Genomic DNA, 23428 nt, shown 5'->3' with positions numbered 1-23428 from the left:
CCCCAAACAGAAAGAAAGAAAGATGAGACAGTAATCCCTATTTATGCATTTCCAAACCCCGCGGGATTACCCATCATACCCCCCCAACCTTTCCATCTGTCCTGACATATTTAACCCCTGCTAGTAGCCATGAGAACCATAACACACCCACAAACACAGAACACAATACCGGGTCGTTACATAGCCCCCCCCCTTTCTAAACCCTAGCCCCTAGGGTTACACAACAAAATCCTTAAAACGACCCGGAGGTCGCATCAGTCTCTTGGGCCTCCCCGTGACTCTCACCGGTGAACCCCCAGAACACTCCTCTGCCCCAATGTCATTTCCAGCGCCCTCCGAAGAAGCAGCCCCCTCCCCAGGCTCAGGTTGCGCTAGAGTCTCCTCGTTAGGCTGTTCCCGTGGGCTCACATCAGAGCCCTCACTCCCATTCCCTACCGTTTTCCTCCCTCTGTAGGGTGCCAATCGATCCCGGTGGACCACCACCTTCCTGCTCCGTGGGGGGACCTCCACCCGGTACGTCACCTCCCCCACTCTCTCTATCACCAGACACGGCCCCACCCATGCACTGTCCAGCTTTGGGCACCGCCCCTTCTTGCGCGTGGGGTTGTGAAGCCACACACATTCTCCCGCTCCAAAGTGCCTCCCCCTAGCGCGCGAGTCGTAGTGGCGCTTTTGGCGCACCCCTGCGTTCTCGAGTTGCTCTCTTGCGAAGGTGTGAGCCGCTTCTAACCGGTTCTGCAGACGACACACATAGTTCGGGCCAGGCAAAACCCCGTCGTCATTATCAGGAGGGTGGCCAAACGTCAGTTCGGCTGGGGTGCGCAACTCACGACCTAACATTAGTAGTGCTGGGGAGCACGCAGTCGATTCTTGAACAGCCGACCTACACGCCATAAGAATAAACGGTAAGTGGGTGTCCCAATCTCTCTGGTGTTTTGAGGTAACGATGGCCAGCTGCTGTGCTAATGTTCTGTTAAATCTTTCCACCAGCCCATCACTCTGGGGGTGAAGCGGAGTAGTGCGCGTCTTCTCCGCGCCTAACCGTCTACACAACTCTGAGAACACCCGTGACTCGAAGTTTCTCCCCTGGTCGCTGTGAATAGACTGTGGCACCCCAAACCGACTGATTATTCCCCCCACCAACGCATCAGCTACTGTCTCCGCCTCCTGGTCTGGGAGAGCGTAAGCCTCCGGCCACTTGGTGAAGTAGTCCATAGCGGTTAGAATCCACCTGTTACCGCTGTCTGTGGTTGGAAACGGCCCTACTATGTCTACCCCCAGTCTCTCCATGGGCTCCCGTACTGGGAATTGTTGTAGGAGGGCGTGTGACTGACCTGGAGGTCCTTTTTTAGCAGCACACTCGTCGCACTGCCTACAAAAGTCCTCAACATCCCTCCTGTGCCTGGCCCAATAGAAGCCTTTACGCACGCGCTTTAACGTTTTGGAGACCCCAAAATGCCCTGCGCCTACTCCCCCATGAAGCTGCTGTAACACGCTCCCCTGCAGCCTTTTGGGCACCACTACCTGCCACGTAATTTCTCCAGTCGCTGGCTTTTTCCACCCCCTCTGGAGCACTCCCTCAGCCACTCTAAGGACTGTGAATTTAGCCCACAGTCCTTTGGTGACTGGTGATAGAGTGGCTACTTCCCCCCACGGCGGTCGTCTTCTCTCTTCCACCCACCGCAGCACAGGACGCAGCTCTGCGTCCTCCTCCTGGCGACGCCTCCACTCCCCAACGTCCACAGCCTCAAGCTCCCGGCACTCTGTCACACTCAGCTGACTCACCGTGGCGGTGACTCCCTCCTCCCTGCACAGTTCTCTCTCTCGCTCCACCCGTTTGGCGCAGTACCCACAGCCATCCTCAGCACACGGGCGGCGGGACAAGGTGTCTGCATTGCTGTGGCGAAGGCCGGCTCTGTGCTCCACCTGGAAGTCGTAGGGTTGCAGCTCCTCCAGCCAGCGGACAATCTGACCCTCTGGCTCCTTGAAGGAGAGAAGCCACTGCAGGGCGGAGTGATCCGTCCGGACCACAAACGGCAGGCCCCCCAGGTAGTACTTGAAATGGCGTACTGCTGCCACGACAGCCAAAAGCTCTCTCCTTGTCACGCAGTAGCGTTTTTCAGCCTTATCAAAAGTTCTGCTGTAATAAGCTACTACGTGTTCCCCATCAGGGCCACGCTGAGCCAGCACAGCCCCCAAACCCTCATTGCTTGCGTCGGTGTCCAGGATGAACGGACGGTTCGGGTCTGGTGAGGCCAGGACAGGGGCCTCCATCAGGGCACGTTTGAGGGCCTCAAACGCCCGCTGGTGCTCTTCGGTCCACTGAAAAACAGTGTGCTCCTTGAGAAGGTGGTTCAAAGGAGCCGCTACCCCCGCAAACCCCTTCACAAACCTACGATAGTAGGATGCCAGCCCCAGGAAGCTCTTAACCTTTTTTTTCCCCCCTGGAACTGGCCACCCCCTCACAGCCTCTACTTTGTCTGGCATCGTGCTGATGCCCTCACCACCCAGCTGATTCCCCAGGAACGCCACCTCCCTTTGCATGAAATGGCACTTTCCCGGATGTAATTTTAGCCCCGCCCCCGAGATCCTCTCCAACACTCGCCTAATTGCCCCCAGTGCCCCCTCAAACGATGTGCCGTGCACCAATATGTCGTCTAGGTACACAACACACTCGTCTCTCGGAACCCCCGCCAGCACTCTGTCCATGAGCCTCTCAAAGGTGGCAGGAGCATTACAGAGCCCGAAGCACAGCACCTTGAACTGCCAATGGCCCCTATCTGTGGAGAAGGCCGTTTTTTCACGTGCCCCTGGCGAGAGGGGCACCTGCCAGTAGCCACTGCGCAGATCAAGGGAGGAGAACCACGAGGACCCTCTCACGTGGTCTAGCGACTCATCAATCCTCGGTAGGGGATAAGAGTCTTTAGTGGTGACAGAATTTAGGCCCCTGTAGTCAACACAAAACCTAAGTTTACCCCCTTTCTTAGGCACCATGACGACCGGCGCGGACCATGGGCTATCTGATGGCTCAATGAAATCAGCCCGCAACATGTCAACAATAGCTGTGTCTGCTGCTTCCCTCCTGGCAAGGGGAATACGACGGGGCCGAATTTTAATGGGTCGGGCGTCCCCAGTGTCTATTTCGTGCTGAACTAGGTGCGTTTGTCCTACCTCATCTTCCCCCCAAGCGAAGCTATCTTTAAAGTCCAACAGCAGCTGCTTTAACTGTCTCTGTTGTCCCTCATCCAGACCCTGACAGTTCTTCAGCCACACAGCCTCAACGGCGTCGATAGCTTCCTCCTTCCCCCCGTCGGGCTGATGGGGTGAAGGAGCCAGTGTGTTTTGGGCTACTGGGCTGCCTGTGCTTGCACCATGATGGGGAGTGAAGGCCGTCGCCGCCGGAGACAGCTGCTGGGATGGCACAACGACCAAGGGAGCAGCCGGGATGACCGGTGGAGTTTCTGCAAGCTTGGAGGAAGACGGAGGGACAGCCCTGCCCCCTGCTGGCCCTCCCGAAGGCGACATTCCCACTGTGGGCCCCCCCGACAGCCTCAAAGTGCCCGACGCTAAGTCCAACTGAGCCCCACAGTTTTTCAAAAAGTCCATTCCCAGTATACAGGGGTCCTGCACCGCTGCTACCCACACCGGACACCCCACAGTTCTCCCCCCCACAGTCACAGATAGCTGACACTTCCCTAACATGGGGGCTAGCTCCCCCGTGACAGTCCGTAGCTGGACAAGGGTCGGCTCCACCCGCACCCCAACAGGTAGTATGTCTGGTCTCACCAGGGTTACTGTAGAGCCCGTTTCGACCAGGGCCAAACATTCCACCCCCTCTACCTTGACGATGACATTGCAGAAGTCCCCAACGGTGGTACGTCCCACCACAACTACCGGACTAGGAAACACGGCGGCAGCTACACCCTGGGGGAGCAGGTCCCCACCCTCTTGTCTGCGCTGCTGGGTACCTCCTTTGCTTACAGTGGGTTCGGGGGCGGGGGGTTGGGCGACGTTGCCTGGAGCCCCTCTCCATGACAAGTGAAGCAGTCTTGACTAGCCCGCCCAACTCGTCAACCCACTCTGGTTTTGTGACCCCTGGCACCCCAGCCACCGCTGCTCTCACCTCTGGTTGACTGGCGACTTCCACTCTCACTCCCTCACCCCAGATCAGCTCCCTCTTCCTGGCTATCTCCACTGCAGCCCGCAGAGATGGTGGGTCCGCCATCTGAACATGCTTACCCAGTTCGGTGGAAGAGAGCGCTCTAATAAAACTGTCCCGTGCCAGCTCGTCTTGCACCCCAATCGGCATAGTTGCATAAGCCCGCCTGGTCAGGCTCAGAATACCACTTGCCAACGCCTTTAATGATTCCCCCTGAAGTCTCTTTTTGTTACACAGTTCAATCCGCAGCATGTTGGGCTGCGCGTCGCTGCCGAAACGGCCCCCCAATGCCTCCACTAGCGCACCGTAGTCGCCCCTCTCGTCCGGGGCTAGCGTTAGCAGGCATTCCGACGCCTCCTCTGCCAGGCTCAGGGCAAGCTGTAACGCTTTCATCTCGTCAGACCACCTCCCGGCTCTAGCCAACAACTCGAATTGAGTGAAAAAAACTTCCCATTTACCTTGTCCATTGAACTTTGGTAGTTTAGCCGCTACCGTGGCTAATGGCAATAGGTCGCTGCCATCTCTGTTTACATAAGCAGGCCCAGCCATTTCCGCACCCGGTGACGTCGATATCCCCGTCGCCGTGACGTCTGCTCTCGAGCGGTGTGAAGGAAAACCCGCCAGTTCTGCCATCTTGCTGACTGACAATTTAACTCCCGCCATGTGGCTCTCCAGCTTTTCTACGGCAGTCGCCGCCTGACCCTCCCGACCGGGTACCCCCGAGCCCACAACGGACACTTTGTCCGACTCTTCCTTAATTTTCCGCCTCGCCCCAAGCATCATGACCGTAGATGCGAGTCACGCTAAAGCCAACCCGGCCTATACTGAACAGCTAACTCGCCTAGTCTCGATCCCGTAGTTCGAAAGCACTTCTGACACCAATGTAATGACCCGGCTGGGTCATAAAGGGAAAAGAGACGGACTCTAGGTGTGCAGGTCAGAACACAGGTTTATTCCTAAACTGGGCTATTGTTCCGGCCACAGCCCACGCCGCTAAATGCCGAACGTACACAACTTTACCATGTCGAGTTAAGGGTCACTCTCATAGGAACAGATCAAGGCCCCAAACAGAAAGAAATAAAGATGAGACAGTAATCCCTATTTATGCATTTCCAAACCCCGCGGGATTACCCATCATACCCCCCCAACCTTTCCATCTGTCCTGACATATTTAACCCCTGCTAGTAGCCATGAGAACCATAACACACCCACAAACACAGAACACAATACCGGGTCGTTACAGTATGTTGTGCCAGCGTATCAGCCTCCAGCTTGATAGAGTTTGTTTTGTTGTTTTGTACATCTTGCTTGCCTTGAACTTACCTCCGTTTGTTCTGTCTACAGTTATTCACCCGGATCACTTACCCCATTCCTGCCTGGTCATCGGTGGCTTCCGCTACTCCCTTGGATCTACCTATTCACTCCCATCAACTCACCGCCGCTGCCCGCTCCGCCACCTGGATCTTTCTACCTCTACATTTACACTTGTAAATAAATACTCACCTTCTTCCTACTCTCCTTGTCCTGGTCTGCTTCTGGGTTCTATTTTGGAAAAACGTGACAGAACGATCCGGCCAAGGATGAACCCAGCGGACCTGGACTCCGTTTGCCATGCCATTACCCAGCAGGGGAAGATATTGGGACAACACAACACGGCGCTACAGGAGATAGCGGGTTCAGTCCGGAACTTATCTGCTAGCTTGACGAGTATCCAGGATCAGCTCAGTTTGCCGGCGGGTTATCCACCACCTGTTTCACCCATCTCACCTGCCGATTCTGGAGCGGGTTCTTTCCGTGAGCCCAAGGTTCCGACGCCTGATAAGTACGAGGGGGATTTGGGAGGATGCCATTCATTTCTTATGCAGTGTGGGTTCGTTTTTGATCTGCAGCCCTACTCATACGCCACAGATCAGACTAGGATAGCTTTTGTGATTGAACTGCTGCGTGGTAGAGCTCTGGAATGGGCTTCAGCCGTTTGGGAACGACAGGACACCTGCATGGCGTCATACCAGGAGTTCACGGCAGAGATGAGAAAGCTTTTTGACCATCCAGTCTGAGGTAAGGACGCAGCTAAACGTTTGTTCTCTCTTCGCCAAGGAGCTCGCAGTGTGGCAGACTTTGTGATCGAATTCAGGACATTGGCTGTGGAGAGTGGTTGGAATGAGGAGTCACTACAAGCGGCTTTTTACCAGGGGTTGTCGGAGCAACTCAAGGACGAGCTGATCTCCTATCCAGAGCCTAGTGACCTAGACAGTTTGGTCACATTATCTATTCGGGTAGATAATAGAGTCCGAGAGAGAAGGAGAGAGAAGCAGTGGGGTCCGTCCAATCAATCAGCAACTCGGTTACCATTCGGGTCAGGAAGTGGACCAGAACGTGTTGATCATTATTCCCCACACGGGATTAGTGGAGGGGTCTTGCCTCCAGATCCTGAACCCATGCTAGTGGGGCGACACGGGTTAACTAAGGAGGAGCGCCAACGTAGACGTGAGACAGCTGCCTCTACTGTGGTAGCTCGGGACATTACATCTCCGCTTGTACTCAGCGTCCGTTAAACTGCCCGGCTCGCTAGTTTTGGGAGGTCTTTTAGCGAGCAAGTTTCAACCTCTCAAGAACCATGTCAGACCCCGTTTTCCTGCGACCCTTATGCATAAGAATCAGAGTTTAGCGATGAACGCTTTTATTGATTCAGGTGCCGATGGCAGCTTTATTGATGCCGACTTGGTGGAACAGCTGGGGCTTTCCAAGGAGCAATTGCCGAAAGCCATTGAAGCAACCACTCTGAACGGCAGTAGTCTGGCACGGATCACTATGAGGACTGAACCGGTTAAGATGTTGTTGTCGGGGAATCATTCAGAGGTTATCTCCTTCTTCATTCTGCCCTCGCCCCATGTTCCTCTGGTTCTCTGTTACCCCTGGCTGAAAGAACACAATCCCTCGTTTGATTGGGTGACGGGTAAGGTAACTAGTTGGAGCATTGAGTGTCATGCTAACTGTCTTAGGACTGCCTGTTCTCATGCTGTTCCCAGTCAGGTCAGTGAGTCTGCTCCCCCTGATTTGTCCCTGGTTCCAGAAACATATCACGATTTGGGTGAAGTATTCAGTAAGCAGAAGGCTATGTCACTTCCTCCCCACCGACCTTATGACTGTGCGATTAATCTGTTCCCTGGAGCTGCCTTTCCCAAGGGACGGTTATACAGTATCTCTCGACCTGAGCGTGAAGCCTTGGAGACCTACATCAAGGAGTCTCTAGCTGCAGGTCTCATTCGCCCCTCGTCATCACCCCTGGGAGCAGGATTCTTTTTTGTGAGCAAGAAGGATGGCTCTCTTCGACCGTGTATTGATTATCGGGGGTTGAATGATATTACGGTCAAAAACAAGTATCCCCTGCCCTTGATGAGCTCTGCGTTCGACTCTTTACAGGGTGCTACGGTGTTTACGAAGCTTGACCTACGCAATGCTTATCATTTGGTTCGGATCAAGGAGGGGGACGAGTGGTTGACTGGGTTCAATACACCTATGGGACATTTCGAGTACCAGGTGATGCCGTTTGGACTGACCAACGCTCCTGCTGTGTTCCAAAGTATGGTGAATGACGTGCTGAGAGATATGATTGGTATTTTTGTGTTCGTTTACCTGGATGATATCCTCATCTTCTCGAGGGAGCCTTCTAGCCACGTCCAGCATGTCAAGCAGGTCCTGCAGCGGTTATTGGAGAACCGCCTGTTCGTGAAGGCTGAAAAGTGTGATTTTCACGCCCACACTACGTCCTTCCTCGGGTACATCATCTCCAGGGGAGAGATCAAGATGGACCAAGAGAAGGTTCGGGTGGTTCGGGATTGGGTCCAGCCCGGTACGAGATTGCAGCTCCAGAGATTCCTGGGGTTTGCGAACTTCTATCGGAGGTTTATCCGGGATTACAGCCGGGTGGCCGCCCCTTTAACTGCCCTGACGTCTTGCTCCAGAGATTTCTGTTGGACTTCTGAGGCAGACCGAGCATTTCTGGACTTGAAGAGCCGATTCACCAACGCCCCGATTCTCTCTCAACCTGACACTTCCCGTCAGTTTGTTGTTGAGGTGGACGTCTGATGTGGAGGTGGGCGCCATCCTGTCCCAGCGTAGCTCCACTGACGGTAAACTCCATCCCTGCGCCTTCTACTCTTGTCGTCTTTCACCAGCAGAGAGAAACTACGATGTGGGTAACCGGGAGCTTCTCGCTGTGAAGCTTGCCTTGGAGGAGTGGCGTCACTGGTTGGAGGGAGCGGAGCAACCGTTTGTGGTCTGGACTGACCACAAGAATCTGGCTTACGTGCAATCGGCTAAACGTCTCAACTCCTGTCAGGCCAGGTGGGCTTTGTTTTTTTGACGTTTCAATTTTTCCCTGACGTTCCGACCTGGGTCGAAGAACGGCAAGGCGGACGCCTTGTCCCGGATGTTCTCCAAGACGGAGGAGAGTGGGGCCAAGATTGAGACGATTCTTCCCCAGAACTTTGTCGTGGGAGCCGTTACATGGAGGATTGAGGAGGATGTGATGGCGGCCCTTCGGACGCAGCCCGGCCCCGGAAACGGTCCACCCGGTCGGCTGTTCGTGCCTGAGTCGGTCCGTTCTGCTGTCCTTCAGTGGTCCCACGCCAGCAAGATAGCTTGTCACCCTGGCGTTGCTCGGACTATGGCGCTACTGCGCAGACGATTTTGGTGGCCTGCCATGGGAGAAGATACCCGGAGGTTTGTTGCCGCTTGTCCTGTTTGTGCGCAGAATAAGAGTAACAATCGGCCCAGCTCTGGGCTTCTTCACCCCCTACCTATTCCCCGGCGACCTTGGTCGCATCTGGCCCTGGACTTTGTCACGGGGTTGCCCTCTTCTGTTGGGAACACGGTCATTTTGACCATTGTGGACAGATTCAGCAAGTTTGCTCACTTTGTCCCCCTCTCCAAGCTTCCATCTGCCACTGAGACGTCCGAGATCCTGGTTAGGGAGGTTTTCAGGGTCCACGGGTTGCCCAGTGACATTGTTTCTGACCGTGGTCCTCAGTTTACCTCTGCTGCCTGGAGATCCTTCTGTTTGGCCATTGGAGCAACAGTCAGTCTCACATCTGGATTTCACCCCCAATCTAATGGTCAGGCGGAGAGAGCCAACCAGAAGATGGAGTCCACGCTGCGCTGTCTTGTTTCCTCTGATCCCACCTCTTGGTCCTCTCAATTACCCTGGGTCGAGTATGCTCATAATACTCTCCCTTCATCTGCCACTGGGATGTCTCCCTTCCAGTGCCTGTACGGTTACCAACCTCCCTTGTTTCCTTCTCAGGAGCGGGATCTCTCGGTTCCCTCTGTCCAGACCCACATTCGTCGTTGCCACCGGACCTGGCATCGGGCCAGGAAGGCCCTCCTTAGAGTTTCTGACCGGTATCAGATCCAGGCGAATCGTCGCCGTATTCCTGCACCCGCTTATACCGTCGGAGATAAGGTTTGGTTGGCTACCCGGGATCTTCCTCTACGGACTGAGTCGAGGAAACTGTCACCGAAGTTCATTGGTCCGTTTGTGGTGGAGAGAATCATTAATTCTGTTGTGGTCCGACTCAAGTTGCCTGCAACGCTTAGAGTACACCCCACCTTTCATGTCTCCTGCCTCAAGCCGGTTCTCCTCAGTCCTCTGTTTCCCCCTCCTCCTCGGATGATCGGAGGTGGTCCTGCCTACACGGTGCGCCGCATCATGGACTCCAGACGGCGGGGTCGAGGGTTCCAGTATCTCGTGGATTGGGAAGGATATGGTCCAGAGGAGAGGAGTTGGATTCCTCGGCGTCAGATCCTTGATGCTGACCTGCTTCGTGACTTCTACCGCCTCCACCCTGCTCTCCTTGTCCTGGTCTGCTTCTGGGTTCTATTTTGGAAAAACGTGACATCCTCAGGAATTCCCCAGGTTTTATGCAGCATTCACATACTTGTCGGAACTAGTAAAATCCTGGTTTACTAAATTATTGAACAACGGCATGTGTATAACTACAACTTCCGAGTTTCCACGTTCCGGATAGCACATGAACAGTTTTCCATAGTTTTTATGCGAGTGCAGCCATGCGTATAAAACAATTATAATGACAGCTGTGATGGAAACAGGAATTCTCGGGACAATTTTATAAATCGCGACAGATATTTTGTTCGATTGCATGGTGGGATCTTTTGAGTCAGTAAAATTAATGATTCGATAAATGTCGGTGGAACCGCTTTATGCGCAAATATTGATATATTAACGTATTAAATGTTAAAGTAAACTTGGAGACCGAGGTAAAGACAGTTTCAGTTTGGATACTCGACGGATATTCGCCTGTAATCTTCCTTACGTCCACAAACAGCAGTTAGGGGCCGTCAACATAGTGACAAATCAAAATTTTCAAATTTCAATAGCTATTTAACATTACTTCTAAAACGTTCAAAACTGGTTCTAGCTAACCCGATGGCATAGACACACTGGCATTGGCATAGACACACTGGCATTGACACACATTGCACACATTTATTTTTTGTTGATTTACATCTAGCACTAGTTTAAATTATTTATTTACATTTTTGAATTTCAATAGCTCATTGGTCATATGACCTACTGAACTCAAACAAGGTTCAGAATGTCCACTGACTACCCTTCTAAATTGCACACCCTTTAGTTAGTCAATTTTCGTCTCACACATTTTTACATGAATTTTTCTAAATTTAAAATGTCAATAGCTCCTTGGTCATGTGACCTAGTGACTTCAATAAAGGTTCAGAATGTCCGCTCAGTAATTTTCATCTCACAAGATTTTACATTAAAAAAATGTAATGTAACATTTCAATAGCTCCTTGGTCATGTGACCTACTGACCTCAAACAAGGTTCAGAATGTCCACTGACTATACCTTCATATCGCACACTCTGATGTTTGTCTACTTTCATATCATGCTATTAGACTTAAATCTGTACGCTTTGCAGAACTTAATTTCACATGGGTGGTAATTTGTTTTTAGTTAACACATTTTAACACATTTTCCAGCCTCGCAATAACCATCTTTCACATGGACACTGAAAAGATCCACAAATGGCTGTATGTGGAATGGATCAAGGACAGGAGAGGTGTTCAAACAGAGGTGCTTAAAGGAAGGTGCACAGGTAGGCCTCATTTTATTTATTTTATTTTTATTTAACCTTTATTTAACCAGGTAGGCAAATTGAGAACACGTTCTCATTTACAATTGCGACCTGGCCAAGATAAAGCAAAGCAGTTTGACACATACAACAACACATAGTTACACATGGAGTAAAACAAACATATAGTCAATAATACAGTGAAAAAAATAAGTCTATATACAATGTGAGCAAGTGAGGTGAGATAAGGGAGGTGAAGGCAAACAAATATATGTATAAATAAATAAAAATATAAAAAGGCCATGGTGGCGAAGTGAATACAACACAGCAAGTAAAATAAAAAATAAAAACACTGGAATGGTTGGTTTGCAGTGGAAGAAAGCGCAAAGTAGAGACAGAAATAATGGGGTGCAAAGGAGCAAAATAAATAAATAAATACAGTAGGTAAAGAGGTAGTTGTTTGGGCTAAATTATAGATGGGCTATGTACAGGTGCAGTAATCTATGAGCTGCTCTGACAGCTGGTGCTTAAAGCTAGTGAGGGAGATAAGTGTTTCCAGTTTCAGAGATTTTTGTAGTTCGTTCCAGTCATTGGCAGCAGAGAACTGGAAGGAGAGGCATCCAAAGGAAGAATTGGTTTTGGGGGTGACTAGAGAGATATACCTGCTGGAGCGCGTGCTACAGGTAGGTGCTGCTATGGTGACCAGCGAGCTGAGATAAGGGGGGACTTTACCTAGCAGGGTCTTGTAGATGACCTGGAACCAGTGGGTTTGGCGACGAGTATGAAGCGAGGGCCAGCCAACGAGAGTGTACAGGTCTCAGTGGTGGGTAGTATATGGGGCTTTGGTGACAAAACAGATGGCACTGATAGACTGCATCCAATTTATTGAGTAGGGTTTTGGAGGCTATTTTGTAAATGACATCACCGAAGTCGAGGATTGGTAGGATGGTCAGTTTTACAAGGGTATGTTTGGCAGCATGAGTAAAGGATGCTTTGTTGCGGAATAGGAAGCCAATTCTAGATTTGACTTTGGATTGGAGATGTTTGATGTGAGTCTGGAAGGAGAGTTTACAGTCTAACCAGACACCTAGGTATTTGTAGTTGTCCACATATTCTAAGTCAGAGCCGTCCAGAGTAGTGATGTTGGACAGGCGGGCAGGTGCAGGCAGCGATCGGTTGAAGAGCATGCATTTAGTTTTACTTGTATTTAAGAGCAATTGGAGGCCACGGAAGGAGAGTTGTATGGCATTGAAGCTCGCCTGGAGGGTTGTTAACACAGTGTCAAAAGAAGGGCCAGAAGTATACAGAGTAGTGTCGTCTGCGTAGAGGTGGATCAGAGAATCACCAGCAGCAAGAGCGACATCATTGATGTATACAGAGAAGAGAGTCGGTCCAAGAATTTAACCCTGTGGCACCCCCATAGAGACTGCCAGAGGCCCGGACAACAGACCCTCCGATTTGACACACTGAACTCGATCAGAGAAGTAGTTGGTGAACCAGGCGAGGCAATCATTAGAGAAACCAAGGCTGTCGAGTCTGCCGATGAGGATGTGGTGATTGACAGAGTCAAAAGCCTTGGCCAGGTCAATGAATACGGCTGCACAGTATTGTTTCCTATCGATGGCGGTTAAGATATTGTTTATGACCTTGAGCGTGGCTGAGGTGCACCCATGACCAGCTCTGAAACCAGATTGCATAGCGGAGAAGGTATGGTGGGATTCGAAATGGTCGGTAATCTGTTTGTTGACTTGGCTTTCGAAGACCTTAGAAAGGCAGGGTAGGATAGATATAGGTCTGTAGCTGTTAGGGTCAAGAGTGTCCCCCCCTTTGAAGAGGGGGATAACCGCAGCTGCTTTCCAATCTTTGGGAATCTCATACGACACGAAAGAGAGGTTGAAGAGGCTAGTAATAGGGGTGGCAACAATTTCAGCAGATAGTTTTAGAAAGAAAGGGTCCAGATTATCTAGCCCAGCTGATTTGTAAGGGTCCAGATTTTGCAGCTCATTTAGAACATCAGCTGACTGTATTTGGGAGAAAGAGAAATGGGGAAGGCTTGGGCGAGTAGCAGAGGGGAGGGCAGTGCTGTTGTCCGGGGTAGGGGTAGCCAGGTGGAAAGCATGGCCAGCCGTAGAAAAATGCTTATTGAAATTCTCAATTATAGTGGATTTGTCGGTGGTGACAGTGTTTCCTATCTTCAGAGCGGTTGGAAGCTGGGAGGAGGTGTTCTTATTCTCCATGGACTTTACAGTGTCCCAGAACTTTTTTGAATTTGTGTTGCAGGAAGCAAATTTCTGCTTGAAAAAGCTAGCCTTGGCTGTTCTAACTGCCTGTGTATATTGGTTTCTGGCTTCCCTGAAAAGTTGCATATCACGGGGGCTGTTCGATGCTAATGCAGAACGCCATAGGATGTTTTTCTGTTGGTTAAGGGTAGTCAGGTCAGGAGAGAACCAAGGGCTATATCTGTTCCGGGTTCTAAATTTCTTGAATGGGGCATGCTTATTCAAGATGGTGAGGAAGGCATTTTTTAAAAATGTCCAGGCATCCTCTACTGACGGGATGAGATCAATATCCTTCCAGGATACCCCGGCCAGGTCGATTAGAAAGGCCTGCTCGCTGAAGTGTTTCAGGGAGCGTTTGACAGTGATGAGTGGAGGTCGTTTGACCGCTGACCCATTACGGATGCAGGCAATGAGGCAGTGATCGCTGAGATCTTGGTTGAAAACAGCAGAGGTGTATTTGGAGGGCAAGTTTGTTAGGATGATATCTATGAGGGTACCCGTGTTTACGGAATTGGGGTGGTACCTGGTAGGTTCATTGATAATTTGTGTGAGATTGAGGGCATCAAGCTTAGATTGTAGGGTGGCTGGGGTGTTGAGCATGTTCAAATTTAGGTCGCCTAGCAGCACGAGCTCTGAAGATAGATGGGGGGCAATCAGTTCACATATAGTGTCCAGAGCACAGCTGGGGGCAGAGGGTGGTCTATAGCAGGCGGCAACGGTGAGAGACTTGTTTTTAGAGAGGTGGATTTTTAAAAGTAGAAGTTCAAATTGTTTGGGAACAGACCTGGATAGTAAAACAGAACTCTGCAGGCAATCTTTGCAGTAGATTGCAACACCGCCCCCTTTGGCCGTTCTATCTTGTCTGAAAATCTTGAAATTGGGGATGAAAATGTCTGAATTTTTGGTGGTCTTTCTAAGCCAAGATTCAGACACGGCTAAAACATCCGGGTTGGCAGAGTGTGCTAAAGCAGTGAACAAAACAAACTTAGGGAGGAGGCTTCTAATGTTAACATGCATGAAGCCAAGGCTATTACGGTTACAGAAGTCATCAAAAGAGAGCGCCTGGGGAATAGGAGTGGAGCTAGGTACTGCAGGGCCTGGATTCACCTCTACATCACCAGAGGAACAGAGGAGGAGTAGGATAAGGGTACGGCTAAAAGCTATGAGAATTGGTCGTCTAGAACTTCTAGAGCAGAGAGTAAAAGGAAGTTTCTGGGGCGATAAAATAGCTTAAAGGAATAATGTACAGACAAAGGTATGGTAGGATGTGAATACAGTGGAGGTAAACCTAGGTATTGAGTGATGAGAGAGATATTGTCTCTAGAAACATTGAAACCAGGTGATGTCATCGCATATGTGGGTGGTGGAACTGAGAGGTTGGATATGGTATAGTGAGCAGGGCTAGAGTCTCTACAGTGAAATAAGCCAATAAACACTAACCAGAACAACAATGGACAAGGCATATTTACATTAAGGAGAGGCATGCTTAATCGAAAAACATGAAAAACAATGTTTCATATTGTTACGGCGTTCCTCCTCCTCTTCATCCGAAGAGGAGGAGCATGGGTCGGACCAACACGCAGCGAGGTATGATGACATAAATGATATTTATTGAAATACGAAATGAACACGAAAACACTTGAAAATTACAAAATAACAAACACGACGTAGACAGACCTGAACATGGAACTTACATACTACACGCAGAACTCACGAACAGGAACAGACTACATCAAACGAACGAACAGCCAAAACAGTCCCGTGTGGTGCACATACACTGACACGAAAGACACAGGAGACAATCACCCACAAACAAACAGTGAGAACAACCTACCTTAATATGACTCTCAATCAGAGGAAATGCCAAACACCTGCCTCTAATTGAGAGCCATACCAGGCAACCCTTTAACCCAACATAGAAACACAACACATAGAAATGCCCACCCCGCTCACGCCCTGACCAATAAACACATACAAAACAGGTCAGGAACGTGACATAACCCCCCCCTTAAGGTGCGAACGCCGGGCGCACCAGCACAAAGTCTAGGGGAGGGTCTGGGTGGGCATCTGACCACGGTGGTGGCTCAGGCTCCGGACGCTGTCCCCACACCACCATAGTCACTCCCCGCTTCTGTATCCCCCTCCCAATGACCACCCTCCAACTAAACCCACCTAAATGAAGGGGCAGCATCGGGATAAGGGGCAGCAGCTCCGGGCTGAGGGACTCTGGCAGGTCCTGGCTGAGGGACTCTGGCAGGTCCGGGCTGAGGGACTCTGGCAGGTCCGGGCTGAGGGACTCTGGCAGGTCCGGGCTGAGGGACTCTGGCAGGTCCGGGCTGAGGGACTCTGGCAGGTCCGGGCTGAGGGACTCTGGCAGGTCCGGGCTGAGGGACTCTGGCAGGTCCGGGCTGAGGGACTCTGGCAGGTCCGGGCTGAGGGACTCTGGCAGGTCCGGGCTGAGGGACTCTGGCAGGTCCGGGCTGACGGAAGGCTCTGGCTGATCCGGGCTGACGGAAGGCTCTGGCTGATCCGGTCTGGCGGAAGGCTCTGGCTGATCCGGTCTGGCGGAAGGCTCTGGCTGATCCGGTCTGGCGGAAGGCTCTGGCTGATCCGGTCTGGCGGAAGGCTCTGGCTGATCCGGTCTGGCGGAAGGCTCTGGCTGATCCGGTCTGGCGGAAGGCTCTGGCTGATCCGGTCTGGCGGAAGGCTCTGGCGGCTCCTGTCTGGCGGACGGCTCTGGCGGCTCCTGTCTGGCGGACGGCTCTGGCGGCTCCTGTCTGGCGGACGGCTCTGTAGGCTCTTGGCAGACGGGCGGCTTTGCAGGCTCATGACAGACGGGCAGCTTTGCAGGCTCATGACAGACGAACAGTTCAGGCGCCGTTGGGCAGACGGGCAGTTCAGGCGCCGCTGGGCAGACGGGCAGTTCAGGCGCCGCTGGGCAGACGGGCAGTTCAGGCGCCGCTGGGCAGACGGGCAGTTCAGGCGCCGCTGGGCAGACGGGCAGTTCAGGCGCCGCTGGGCAGACGGGCAGTTCAGGCGCCGCTGGGCAGACGGGCAGTTCAGGCGCCGCTGGGCAGACGGGCAGCTCAGGCGCCGCTGGGCAGACGGGCACACCTGTAGGAAGGAGACGGAGAGACAGCCTGGTGCGTGGTATAGGCACTGGCTGCGCTGGAGAGGAGGAAAGCTCTGACAGCGCTGGACAGGTGGGAGCAGCTGGAGAGAGAACCCGGAGAGACAGCCTGGTGCGGGGGGCTGCCACCGGTGGACTGGTACTTGGAGGTGGCACCGGGTATACCGGACCGTGAAGGAGGACACGTGCTCTTGAGCACCAAGCCTCCCCAACCTTACCAGGTTGAATGGTCCCCGTAGCCCTGCCAGTGCGGCGAGGTGGAATAACCCGCACTGGGCTATGCAGGCGAACCGGGGACACCACCTGTAAGGCTGGTGCCATGTACGCCGGCCCGAGGAGACGTACTGGAGGCCAGATACGTTGGGCCGGCTTCATGACATCCGGCTCGATGCCCAACCTAGCCCTCCCAGTGCGGCAAGGTGGAATAGCCCGCACTGGGCTAAGCACGCGTACTGGGGACACCGTGCGCTTTACCGCATAACACGGTGTCTGACCAGTACGACGCCCTCTCACTCCACGGTAAGCACGGGGAGTTGGCTCAGGTATCCTACCCGGCTTTGCCACACTCCTCGTGTTCCCCCCCCCCAAGAAATTTTGGGGTCTGACTCTCGGGCTCCCAACCGCGTCGCCGCGCTGCCTCCTCATACCAGCGCCTCTCTGCCGTCGCTGCCTCCAGCTCCGCCTTGGGACGGCGATATTCCCCTGGCTGAGCCCAGGGTCCTTTGCCGTCCAGGATTTCCTCCCATGTCCATGAGTCCTGGTTGCTCTGTTGAGCTCTCCCCCGCCGCTTGGTCCTAGTGGGGTGGGTGATTCTGTTACGGCGTTCCTCCTCCTCTTCATCCGAAGAGGAGGAGCATGGGTCGGACCAACACGCAGCGAGGTATGATGACATAAATGATATTTATTGAAATACGAAATGAACACGAAAACACTTGAAAATTACAAAATAACAAACACGACGTAGACAGACCTGAACATGGAACTTACATACTACACGCAGAACTCACGAACAGGAACAGACTACATCAAACGAACGAACAGCCAAAACAGTCCCGTGTGGTGCACATACACTGACACGAAAGACACAGGAGACAATCACCCACAAACAAACAGTGAGAACAACCTACCTTAATATGACTCTCAATCAGAGGAAATGCCAAACACCTGCCTCTAATTGAGAGCCATACCAGGCAACCCTTTAACCCAACATAGAAACACAACACATAGAAATGCCCACCCCGCTCACGCCCTGACCAATAAACACATACAAAACAAGAGAAAACAGGTCAGGAACGTGACACATATGCTCTTTTTAATCACAGTAATAGGCAGTGATTTGTCAGTCACAGTGAGCTTGATAACGTGAAAGAATCCTTTTCATAGCATCACTTTCAAATACTGTACATTAAGACAAATCCTTCTACGTTGAGTGTTAGAACGCAGTTTACATAACCTGATAATGACTTGATATTTGAGTGCATTCACAACAAGCCACCTGCAGACAACTTACAAAATGCAATAGTGCATTTGAGGGTTCGTTCTTCTGATGTAAATAGTTATTTCTAACTGGAAAAATACATTCCTACGTCTTTTGTGAGTAAAATCCTTTTTCCAAAATTGATTTAGGTACATTTTTGTGAAGAGGTATGAGCATTGTCATATGGGTCATTTAATAGTAAAATCATTTAAGGGATCAATACATTTCTATATTGCTTGCCCAGTATCTGCATGAACCATCAGGTCAAGTGTTTTTGGTTGAACAGAAAGAGAAGGAGGAATCGGAACACGCTGCATTCAAATTCAGGTCATAGTTATTCCATTGTACTGGATCTAATACATATTAGCATTTTATCTACATTCATAAGTGTAATACTTTTTTATGACATACTGTGAAAAACTCTCTTGGCTCTGTCACCTTCAGACATGCGCAGAGCAGACTGAAAGGGGAAGGGTAACTCTTGACTTGAACCACAGGGGTTCTCTGTAAAGAGAGAGTAATCCAAAGGACACAGACACACACCTTGACTTTCAATTGGCACCCTTGACTTGTATGTATTCTCTCCTGATTGGTCTCTGTGGTGCTTAGTCAATGGGAACTCCGTTGCCGGCCCCATCATAAAGTTTTTACACAGTCTGGCAGTCTGACTAAAGTGCCAAAGGTATGAGGAGAGACATCCTCCTTTGTATTTATGGGAACAAATATTTCCTAACACTTTGGATCCTATTCTTGGACAGTTAGAAGACACAATGCATCAATGCAACAAAAAATATATATACTAATTACTGTCCATGAGTAACCTCAACCTTGTGGGTCTGTGGGTGTTTGGGCCAATAAAGTGTCAACTCAATTCTACCAGTGACGATTCTCTCATGCCCCTAAGAACGGGGACACAGGACAATAGTTTTTAATCTTAACCAGCCCTTTTTTACCGGAGTTCACTAACCCCTAATTGGGGCTCTTTTCTTGACACACAATAGCAGTTTATCAGATAAGAAGTCAAGTAGATCAAAAAGTAGATTGTTTTAAGGGTGTATTACGTCCAGTGCTGGCCTCATTGTCATATCCATTCTGGATTCTGAGTGGGAAAATCATAGCTGAAAAATGCCTCTTTGTATGTGTATACATTTTCACCCAAGACAGAACTGCCAAAGGGGGTGGAGTTGCAATCTACTGCAGAGATCTGTCATGCTATCCAGGTCTGTGCCCAAACAGTTCGAGCTTCTACTTTTAAAAATCCACCTTTCCAGAAATAGTCTAGATAACATCCTGACCAACCTGTCCTCTAAATACACCTCTGCTGTCTTCAACCAGGATCTCAGCGATCACAAAACATGGCTCCCCGCCTTGCCAGTCAACTTCGGGAACGTGTTCAGAATCTGGATGATCTGGTGTGTCTTTGGACTCAATTTGAGAATGACTGGAAGCACCACCTCCAAACCCTGTTCCCTCATCCCGGTATCCCAACAACTCTCCTGGGGATAAACTGTCTCAGCCGTTTGTGCCCAAGAACCAAGACAAAAGTCCAGTGATGTGCTGGAGGTGTAAAGTCCAACATCCTCCAGGTTTTTGCCCCGTCTATGGCCAGTGTCAGGATTCAAAAAAAGGTCAGAAAGGACAGAAGACCGACAGTCTAGAAAGGCGTGGTGGCTTGCATACAATTGGGTTGGCTGGAGCCCGGCTTCAGACAGCTCAACTAGCTGTCTTATTCCTATTCCGCAACAACTGTTGGTTCCTCTGACTGTTAGGAACTGGAGAGGGAAGGCCACAATCGACAGAGTAGCAACTTACATCCTGATGCAGGAGCCCTGTGGCAAAACATGGCATTACCTCATGAGGAGCTTCAAACCTGGGAGGAAGAACCATTGTACTTGGCCAATGGAGAATCTACCACTCCCTTGGCCTGGATTGATATGAAAATAAATCTGCATGATGAGATTATTAACCTTACTGCGGCTATTCTTGCAGATCTGAGCCTTGCATTTGCTGTAGCCCTTGGTCTGGACTTCATATTATTCAGTGGACTGACCATCTCAATGTCCGAACCATCCTATCGCCTGCGCTCTGACCATTCCTGGCCACATCCATTTCACTCTGAAAATGCACTGAGTTCAGGCTGGAGCCTGCTACACTATCCAGAGTCCCGGCTAGGTCAAGACAAAGGCGAAGAGAATGACAAAGACAGAGAAAATACAAAGAAAAGACAAAACCAAGTTCCAACAGTGAAGCCAGAGAACCCGGCTATTACACTGATTACGGCCGTACCACCCCCCCCCCCCCTTCTATTCGAGAGCAAAAACAAACCTGATGCTGATTTCTACATCAAACAAGCAGTGGAAAAGGCATGTCTGTCAGATGATGAGAGGTGGCAGCTATCCCAGATGTTGGAGATGAACAGTGAGGTCTGCACTCTTACACTCAGCTGTACAACAGTCTTCAAACACAAAATCTATACCCGGCATGAAATCCCCATTAAGCAGCATCCCAACAGGTTGTCCACTGCCAAACTGGTGATTCTCAATGAATAGCTCGAGAGCATGTTGGCTAATGGAGTTGTGGAACCTTCCTTTTCCGGATGGGCTTCTCCGGTTGTCCTGATTCCAAAGAAAGATGGTGGATATCGATTCTGTGTAGATTACAGGAAGCCGAATGCCATAACAGAAAGCGTGCCTACCCTCTACCAAACATCAATGACATACTGTAATCTCTGTCAGGAGCAACAATCTTCAGTAATCTGGATCTGAACAGCGGATATTGGCAGGTGGCAATGGATCCCGCCAGTCAGGACAAGACTGCCTTCGTCACCCCTGCTGGTTTGTACTCCTTTAAAGTCATGCCTGTTGGTTTGAAGAATGCTTCAGCAACCTTCCAAAGGCTGATGGAGACTGTCCTGGGAGATCTGAGGGGAAAATGTTTTCTTGTGTATCTGGATGGCATCATAATCTACTCCTCTGTCACTGATAATCTGCAAGACATACAATCAGTCTTCAACAGACTAAAGGATGCAGGCTTGACCATGAACTTGAAGAAATGTAATTTCTGCTTACCGGAGCTCAAGTTCCTTGGTCATGTGGTTAATGCAAAAGGTATCAATGCAGATCCAGCAAAAGTTGCAGGAGTTCCCAATTCCCACATCCCAGATGTGCCTGACTTTTCAAAGGTTGCCGAACCACTCAACCACCTTAAGGGGTGAAGTTCCAATGGACTCCTGCATGCCAGAGCGCAGTTGAATCACTCCTCCAGTGCTTGGAAACCTAACCTGAATTCGAATTTCATAGTGTACACGGATGCAAGTCAAACAGGACTCGGAGCAGTCTTGGCTCAACAAACAGGACCTGGAACAGAAGAAGTTCTTGCCTATGCAAGTCACACCCTTAATTCCGCCGAGAGGTATTATTCAACGACTGAATGGGAGTGCCTTGCTGTGGTCTGGGCTTTGGAGAAATGGAGCTACTACATGGAGGCAAAGGTCTTCACCGTTGTTACAGACCACGCTGCTCTGCAGTGGGTTCTGGCATCAGGCAAGACCAGCAGCCGTCTTATTGCTGGTCTATCAGACTTCGACGTCATCATTGAGTATCGCAAAGGAAAACTGAATGTTGTACCGGAAGCCCTTTCTCAGATTACAGACACCGCCAACATCTGTCCTCCATTGTGCAGCACTTACACTACCGCTAAGTGTATGGATGATTATTTTCCTCTGGATGAGAGTGCGTGGAGAGCACAGCAGAATAATGCCGCCATCATTGCGATCCACAAGTCATAATTCAGGATAAAGTGTATCGAAAAACTCCAAGAGGAGATTGAAACCACAGCACCCATTACCGCGTCTTCATCCCCTCTACATTGACTGATCAGATGATCCAAGCTTATCATGACTGGCCATCTTGGAGTCTTCAAGACCTACCAAAGATTAGAGGTAGTGGTGTACTGGCCAGGCATGTGGGTTGATACCAAGAAGTTTGTACAGCAGTGTGAAGTCTGCCAGAAATACAAAATCAGACATTGGCAGACCTGCCGGGAAACTGCAGCAGACCATGGTGAACCATCCCAATGGGGCCTTTTCCTCCCAGCTGGGGGACCCGGGATGAATTTGTATTGGTGTTAGTGGACTACTACACACATTGGGTGGAGTTGTTTCCCCTCAGCAAAGCCACTGCATCCACCATTGCTCTAATTCTGCGAAGGGAGGTCTTTACCAGATTCGTAATTCCAAACAAAATTCTCTCTGACTGAGGTCTGCAGTTCATATCAGGAATCTACAAAGAGCTCTGTACCTACTGGGGTGTAGTTGTCAAGCTGACCACAGCCTACCATCCTTAGACCAACCTGACCGAGAGGGTAAACCGCATCCTGAAGGGGATGATTTCTTCGTGGGGGATCAGCAGCTTCTGAGTTTCACTTTGCACTGAACTCTGGGGTCCAGGTGACTGTAGTGGGAAGACCACTAAAAGGTCAACCCCTGTGTTTTTTGGGCACCTCCCTGGAAGGGGAGGCCCCCTACCTCATTAATGGACATCTTTGGATATGGCGGCTATTGTATTGCAAAATATAATATCAAGGGTTACAGGCCAGAAGGGCTCATTCCACTAGAGGTATGGCTACCTCTTTAGCACTGTTCTAAGGAATTTCCTAATGGGAGATTTGCATTTTGGCATGTGGGACCACCCCTTGGGCAGTTGCAGTGACCTTTTTACTGCCACACCGGCAGTCATGAGTCATGTCGGCAGTAAAATTCCATGTGACTTTTGAGTCACGGTAATCTCCTCTTATGCACTCTGGACATGCTTTGGTAGTACCCAACTTGCTAACGATCATCAGGTCCTAATAGCCTGGTACACAGGGCTCTATTGTCCCTCTAACCACTGACATCAATGCAATCGAAAATGACTTCAAACACTTATCAAAACAGTATCATGCTTTTAAAACTCACCTCACTGTGATGATCCATTTGAAGAAAGGAGTTCAACAGCAGGTTGAAACAGAGTCTGAAACATGGTCTTTGTGGATGTTGTTTCAAAGCCTAACAACAAAATGGACAGCACTTTCTAAGGTGATGATTCATTGAAAACACCAATAAGCACATTAGATCTTATGTCTTATGCATACTCATAGGCTTATGAGCCCAAGTCCAAAATGTCTATCCACGAGTCTGGGAGAGAACGTATAGCACTAGGGGACGCTTTTGGTTCATTGATTGTGCAAGGGCGGCTTACAGGTAGCCTACAATTACAGCGAATTTGATTTTGA

This window comes from Salvelinus alpinus, chromosome 38, assembly GCF_045679555.1.
Source record: "Salvelinus alpinus chromosome 38, SLU_Salpinus.1, whole genome shotgun sequence".
Lineage (NCBI taxonomy): Eukaryota > Metazoa > Chordata > Actinopteri > Salmoniformes > Salmonidae > Salvelinus > Salvelinus alpinus.
The sequence above is the reverse complement of the archived record's forward strand: the minus strand, read 5'-3'. Positions refer to the sequence as shown.